A 7,992-nucleotide genomic window follows, 5' to 3' on the forward strand; every position below is an offset into this window, starting at 1 on the left:
CTAACTATAGACATGAACATTTACGGACTGGAGTCCTGGACTAAATAAAAAGGAGACAGTCAGTGGCTGCCGAACTCCAGTAGCTATCTCATTCTTCTTCCTGATTGGATGGCATGTCACCAGGCACTCCTTGACACTCCACCACAGCTTCCCTGCCAGGGTAGAGTCCCCTCACAGGGTGAGGTGGAATAAGCCTCTTAGCCTAAGTTGTTATTGTCAGACATTTTGATTTGGGAATCAGATTCATTGGATATTCCAAATCCACAGACTAAATTAAAACACCTCAATATGGTAAACATTATTCAGCATGAGCACTGGCTTTGAGGACTGATCCACTTCTTATACCAAACACTCTTCCAAATGCACTCTTTTAAAGAGATGTCAAGGACTTGGGGAAACTCCTTTGCCATCCCCTTCAATACATTTTTAGCAAACTACAGTAAATAATTTGACTCTATGTTATCGGCATAGGAAAAGGAAATGGTATTGAACTTGGTTTATCTTTTTCAGGCCACCAAATAAAATGAGATTTTAAAATGAGGTGAATTGAAATAAAAGTCTTTTGGGAAGATTTAGATGTTTTGTATTTAAGTGTATGTGTGCGTGTTTGTGTGAATATATGCCGTGTGGTGCAGTGCCCATGGAGGCCAGAAGAGGGTGGTAAAACCCCTGCAGCTGGACATAAAGGTGGTTGTGATTGGCCCAGTATGGGTACTGGAGACCAAACTTGAGTCCTTTGGAAGTGTAGTAAGTGCTTTTAACCACTGGGCCATCTCTCAAGTCTTTTGTTTGTATGTTTGGGTTTTTGTTGTTGTTTGCTTTTTAAACAACAACAACAAAAAATCTTAAGAGATAAAACTTAGAAAGCTGTAGCTGGAGAGTTTCTCTCCAGCTCCCCGCCAAGCCCCGCCAGTCCTGGAGCCCACTTATAAAATAAACACACCGACTCTTATATTATTTAAATTGCTTGGCCATTAGCTCAGGCCTACCATTGTCTAGCTCTTACTCTTATACTAAGCCCATTTTTGTTAATCTATGTATCGCCACATGTTGCGTAGCTTTACCTGTTGCTTCTACATGATGCTCCCTGGACGGCAGCTGATGTCTCCCCTCCCTGCCTTTCTGTCCTTTCCTTTCTCCTTTCTGTTAGTCCCGCCTATACTTCCTGCCTGGCTACTGGACAATCAGGGTGTAGTGGGTAGCCATTCCAGCTTGGATCTGGAAGCTCCAACCCCCATTGAGACTCTGGCAACTGTCACGCCTACGAGGCGGGGCGAGGGGAGGTGCTGGAAACCTGAGAGCTGGATGGGCAAGCGCTCGCTCTGGGCGTGCTCTCTGCGCCTGGACCCTGGATGGTGAAGATTGATTGTGCAGAGCTCCAGAGAACACCGCTGGATTGCGATACACCTTCCCCAGACCCCCGCGACCTATCCATTCCTTCATTTGTAAGTCATCCACTAAATAAATCTTCCTTTTAACTACGTGGAGTGGCCTTTATAATTTTCCCCAATATCAGGGTTTTATTTATCAAACAATCATGCACAGCAGAAAGCTTAATGAAGAATCCCATTTCTTTGTAAATGTAATTTATCACTTAAAAACAGTTTGCAAGCCATGCAGTGGTAGTGCACGCCTTTAATCCCAGCACTTGGGAGGCAGAGGTAGGTGGATCTCTTTGAGCTTGAGGCCAGTCTGGGCTACAGAGTAAGTTCTAGAACAGGCTCCAAAGCTACACAGAGAAACTCTGTCTCAAAATAACCAAACACACACACACACACACACACACACACACACACACACACAGTCTCCAAAATGCCTATTTGGAAATGGTTAGATATTGTCACTTTTTATACCTCCAAACTGGTACATTTGTCATTGAAGTTTTAGAGAAAAAATCTGTGATGGTTTCCTTTTAAGAAGTAAAAATGAAAGAGAAGAAACAAAACAAAGAAACAAAAAGTAAATCCACCCTCCCTCAAAATAATTTCTTAGGGAAATGTGATAGATGGAGAGGTTCAAACACAGAACTTGACCATTAATTTTTTCATTCAGTATGTTTAGGAGCTTGACCTGCCTGATTTTTAATGTGTGTATTTGTGTGTATGTGTGTGCATATCTGTGTTTGTGTCTCTGTGTGTGTATGTGTCTCTGTGTGTGTGCAGGTGCATATGCCTGTGCATAGAAACCAGAAGAGTGTCTATGACCTGTCATGTCACTCTACCTTATTGTCTTGGTACAGGGGCTCTCAATGAACTTGGAGCTAGGCTGAAGCAAGCAATCCCAAGGGATCCTCCTGTTGTCTGCCACAGTGTTTGGGTCACTGGTGTGCATGGTTATTCTTGGCTTTTATATGAGTGCTAGGGATTTGAACTCAGGTCCTTATGGCTGCACAGAAAGCTCTCTTACATCTCCACAGCCCCTCTGAGATGTTTTATCTGCTCTTTTTTCTTATCTTTCTTTTGTTATTAAATTTCCTTCAGCCTCCATACTTTCCTTCACTTATGAGTTCCTCTTTTTAAATATTCAAATTTTATCTTTGTTCATTTGACAAAATATTTTCTACATAAATGTCCTATTATTCTTGAGTCTTTCTGTTTTCCTCCCCATGTATAAGACTTTCCTCAGAACTGAAACATTCTATCCTGGACCTGGACTGAAACTCGCAGAAGGCTGAGTACTTCTCTAACTTGAAGCCTTCCCTTGGGAAGACTCAGAAGAAAACAGTTTAGTTGGGAAGTCTTAAGCAGATCCTGAAGCTAATAAGATAAGCTTCCAAGGCGGAAGAAGCAGCAAACAACAGCTAGGGGAGGTGACTATCTGATCAGCTGGGTTGCCTGAAAGAGCACCCCTAACCTGAAGAAATACCTCAACTCATACAGAGGTTTGGGGTGCAGTTATGGTGAATCCTCAGTGTTGTGTTGTGCCTTTATGGTGATAGAACTGTCCTTGAGTCATCCCTATTCCTCTATGTGGCCTCAACCAACTCATTTGTTTGTCAAGTTGGACTTTGGTGTAATGGTTACTTTGGACTCTACTTGTTTTCCTATGCGGAGACAGTGAATATATGTTTCCCCCCTCTCTTTACCTCTCTTCTCTCTTCCTTATTCCCTGCCCCCTTCCTCCCTACCACTGTCTTAGTTACCTTTCCTTCTCCCCATCTCCACTCCTTCTTTCCTCTTTCCCACTCCCTCCCTCTTTCTTTTCTTCCTTTTTTCTTTTCCTTTAATACTTTGTCCTTTCTTTAAAATTTAGGTACATGGGAGCACACAAAACATAAATAGGATATGGTTACAGCTAGATGTTCCTAATGAAATCCATCTTCCTTTTTTGTTATTACGGATTTCAAGGAAGGATTTGTTTTTATAAAAGATTGAACTTGAAGAATTGCTTTCAATAGTTCATTTCTTCATGTAAACCCCATACTTCTACTGATCCAAGTTTCACAAGAAAGATTGCTCACATTACGAGTCTTATTTTTCAGCCTAAATTGTCCCACCTGGAGATAAGTCGGAAAAGTACACCACTGTTACACATGCATCAGTCAGTGAGCTCAACTGTATTTCTAATAAAATTTTAGAATGTGAGATGAGACTTGACTTCTATGAATTACAATTTCACTGCATTTTAAATGCTCAACTACATGTGAAATTATAAATTATATTTTCAGTATATGTATTTCAATGCACTTTTCAGTAATTCAAGTAGGTCTCTCATTTCAGTAAATCAAAACATTTTTATGGGGAATCTTCTAAATGTCAATCTCCACTAGCTCTCAACAGAGCAAAGATGTATGAAGATGATGTCTTCATGCAAGGATCTCATGGAATGAGTTTGCATACAAAAGTTTATTTTGATACCAGAGTCAATAAAAATGTCCTCACAAATTAAGACAAATGATGCAATTGAATAGCACTGTTGACTTAATACTGCCATTTTCAAGGCAATAGTTCTTACTTGAATATGAAAATCTAACAGAAAAATTCAGGTAAAAATTCAATTTCATGAACAATGAAGAGTATTCAATCTGAATTTAGCAAAATATCAGTCCATATATTACCTTCTTATCTTCTCCTTCAAGGCTCTTTTGGAAAATCAACCTCAATTATAAATATAAAATAATCATTATATTGGGTCAAATTGTCAATGAATAATTTTAAAAATCTTTAATCACATTTAAGACAATTTCACAAGGAGTCAGTCCTTACTTCTAACTGAAGAAGCAGGTGACTTTTATCTGAATAAATAGAACTGGAAATATGTATCATCTGAAGGTAGGATCTAGTTGGAGATCAGTATTGAGTGAACATTGGGCTACCGAGGTGTCATCACAGAGTTGAGCAGCAGTCTTGGCTCTGCATCTGGGGTCTAGCTCTCTCTCATCCCAGGGCAGGGGTTGGGTAGACACAGAGTCAATGACAGAGACTCCAGGAAGCTTGCAAGCAATCTCTCATTCATTAAACAAAGGGCCGAGGTTTATAGATGTGGATTTTTGGTGGGTTTTGCTCCTAGCTGCTGAGGCATTTCTTGTTTGGCTCTGGGCTGCATGTCATCACCTTTAGGTTTGGAGCTTATGGGTCAGGTTTCCTCTTGCCATTGTGCTCTCTGCTCATGTCACAGCTCTTTGTTTAAGGCATGGCCCAGTGTTTTGGCCTTACCTGCCTCACTGTAGCACTGAATGCTTTTCTAGTAGATAGTAACTTAGGAAAGAGCATTTTGTAAAAATGGTAGAAAGCTAATTTTAGAATATCTATCACCATTTGCTTAAAACAAACGTATTTGTTAGGAATGCAGGAGAATAAAGATATCATAGCATGTATGAAAAGTGACAAGTATGGCTCTATTCCCCCAAATTCAAGATCTATGCCATTGGATTGATTCTTGAGAAATAGTTATTTCATTTCTTTCCCGTCATCATGAGTGTCAATAAAGGCATTATTGGATAAATTATGAAATGAATTCTCTATGATATTCACTGAGATGATATGTATGATCATATTTTAGGTATATAGGAAATATCACTATATTTTATAACAAAATCAATAAACATTTAAGTACATAAAATATACTTCACAAAATAACAACATGAATGCATTTGTACATATTTAGTATTTTATATTGTGTACTACTAATATTTGTGGATAACTATTTACAGAAAAGAAAGCATCTAAAATTACTTTAGCTAGTACTAAAACTCAGCAAATACAAGAAAATAGGAAAACTCACATTGAGACTATAATATGTTTCTAGGAAGTATCAGAAAATTAAAATGAGGGAAAAATTAAGACTAGAACATACATTAGAATGTAATACACTTAGAAAAGGATAAGAAAGAATAAAATGGTTTGAAAGAATACTAAAATGTTAGGAAAGTTTTAGAAATTAAAGAAAAATCAAGCCAGTTATAAACTCCAGTATGGATAGAGGAGAGGTCCCCAAGTCCCCACACTCAGAGAGGATCTATTAGCAATTGATAGCTATTTATGGAAAGACAGTTATTTTGTTATGTGGAGTTAGCCACTGATTGGCTATGGGCAGCACCATTTGGAATCTGGGGGTTACTAATAACAATAAAAAGGATATTGAAGTGAAAGGGAGATAGAGTGGAGGGCACTAGAGGAAGTTGGAGGGGGTAGTGGTGATAGATACAATCAAAATATACCGTATATATGTTTGTAATGTTCAAAGAATAAATTTTAAATATTGTTTAGAAAGAAACTTTAGATGAAAAAGTTGATCTTGATAAAACATACAAGTGAATAAGCAATATGAATAATTCCTTAAAATACACACACATCGAAGGGGCCTATTGAGTGAAATGATAAAAAATTATGACATAAAGAAGAGTCAATTAATTCTTTAACAAACAAGGAAGAAAAAACTCAATGGAAATTTATTAACTTTTAATAACTATTAATTTATGGAAATCTAACTATTAATTTATGGAAATCTTCCTTATATTTAAGAAAAGATTCATAAGTTATGATCTGAACTGTTCACAGAGTACCCAAGATAGCTGCAGATTTTAATTAAATTATGTAACTTGTGTGTGTGTGTGTGTGTGTGTGTGTGTGTGTGTGTGTATGACCAATTTTCACTATGTAGCCCTGGTTAGTCTAGAATTCACAACACATATTAAACTAGTATTGAACTAGTGCAAACACAGACAGACAAATAGACAGAAACAGATACACATACACAAACAGAATACATAACAATAATAAAAAAAATTAAAGAATAAAATCTAAGACTACCTTTAGTCATCATATTGTCAGTGGTAAAGTTCATATAATTTCCCTGAGACTGAAATGTTGAATTATGGGTGGAAACAAATGAGTAATTATTTTTTTCCTATCAGATCTGAAATATGTACAAATCTTTGGTCTACATAAAGTCTTTTACATTTGTTTAGTGTGTGTGTGTGTGTGTGTGTGTGTGTGTGTGTGTGTGTGTGTGTATGTGTGTGTGTGTAGAAGCTAGAGGACCACTTGCCTGAGTAGGTACTTGTAGGAATAGGTCCTGTTTTTCTAGCATATAGGTCCTGGAGACTAATCTCAGATTGTCAGGCTTGATGGCAAGTGCCTTTGCGCATTGAGCAACCTTGTCAGGCCACTTATTTTATATTTTTTAAATGTATTGTATGGTTCTGTGCACTGGAAAAATCAGATAACAACAACAAAAACAATAATAATAATAATCAAGCCAGCAGTGCTGAGGACCCCTATTGCTCTAATTATATAACATATATAATATTGCACACTGTGAGGAAGCAGAGGTACAAATATGGGGCAAGAATAATAATGTAGGCACAGCATGTTTGTCATGCCATGAAGAAAGCAAGTTATAACAAATACTCAGATTACTGTAAAAGGACAAAATATCTTCAGCATAATAAAAGCTGGTTGGGGTTGGAGAAATGACTCAGTTTATCACATGTTTGTTTCATAAGCCAGAAGACCTGAGTTTGAATTCCCAAAATACACATAAAAGCTGGCTGAAACAGATATAGTGACAAAGGGACTTCTGGAGCTCATTAGTCAATCATTCTAGCTGAATCGATGAGCTTCAGGCCTTGACACATCAAAAATGAAAGTGAAGAGGGATGGGATACCTAATGTTGACCTCTGGCCTCCGCATGCCCACACACATGCATGTACACCCATTCACACATACCCAAATACAAATATATAGATACATAAAATCCAAACCACACCCTATCCACATTCATTTGTTCTAGAGGGGTGTGTGAGGCTACACAAATATCAAACCAGTAATTAACAAAACTCATCACCTCAACAGGCTCATGAAGTAAAGGGTTGTTGCATGTTCCTACCAGCAGCTAACAGAGAGCACAAAGAAAGCATTTGACAAAATCCAGTCACTATTTAGGATAAAACTTCATTGCAATAGGAAGGCAACTTCCTCATCCAACAAAGAAAATTCACAAAATCATGAGAGCTAATATCAGCCCTATAGAAAGAAAGTAGAATGTCCTGGGAACAGAGCAGGCACAGCCTCTTTCTCAGTATTTTAGCACCTACTGTTATCCTAATTGATGCTAAGACAGAGTCTGGAAGGTGCAGAAAGTCTCTATACATTCAATGGCCCATGCTGGACCAGGAAATGATGCTCACACCTCTAAGGATGAATGGTAACCTAGAACCTAAGTCTTCTGATGTGTCAGCCATATTTACAGTAGAATAGTACTATTTCCTTTAAAAAGTACTATGGGGAAGGACAAACATGGTATGTACTCACTCATAAGTAGATACTAGATATAAAGCAAAGGATAACCAGATTGCAACCCATAGCTCCAGGAAGGCTAGCTAGTAAGGAGTACCTTAGGAAGGATGCATGGATCAGTCAGTGATGGAGAAATGGATGAGATCTACATGAGTGAACTAGGGGTGGGGGGTAATGGAGGGCAAGGAATAGGTGGATGAGAGCTTAGGGGAGTAGGAGGTTCGACGTGGAATGGGAACAGAGTGGGAGAGC

The sequence above is a fragment of the Peromyscus maniculatus genome, chromosome 11 (assembly GCF_049852395.1).
Source record: "Peromyscus maniculatus bairdii isolate BWxNUB_F1_BW_parent chromosome 11, HU_Pman_BW_mat_3.1, whole genome shotgun sequence".
NCBI lineage: Eukaryota > Metazoa > Chordata > Mammalia > Rodentia > Cricetidae > Peromyscus > Peromyscus maniculatus.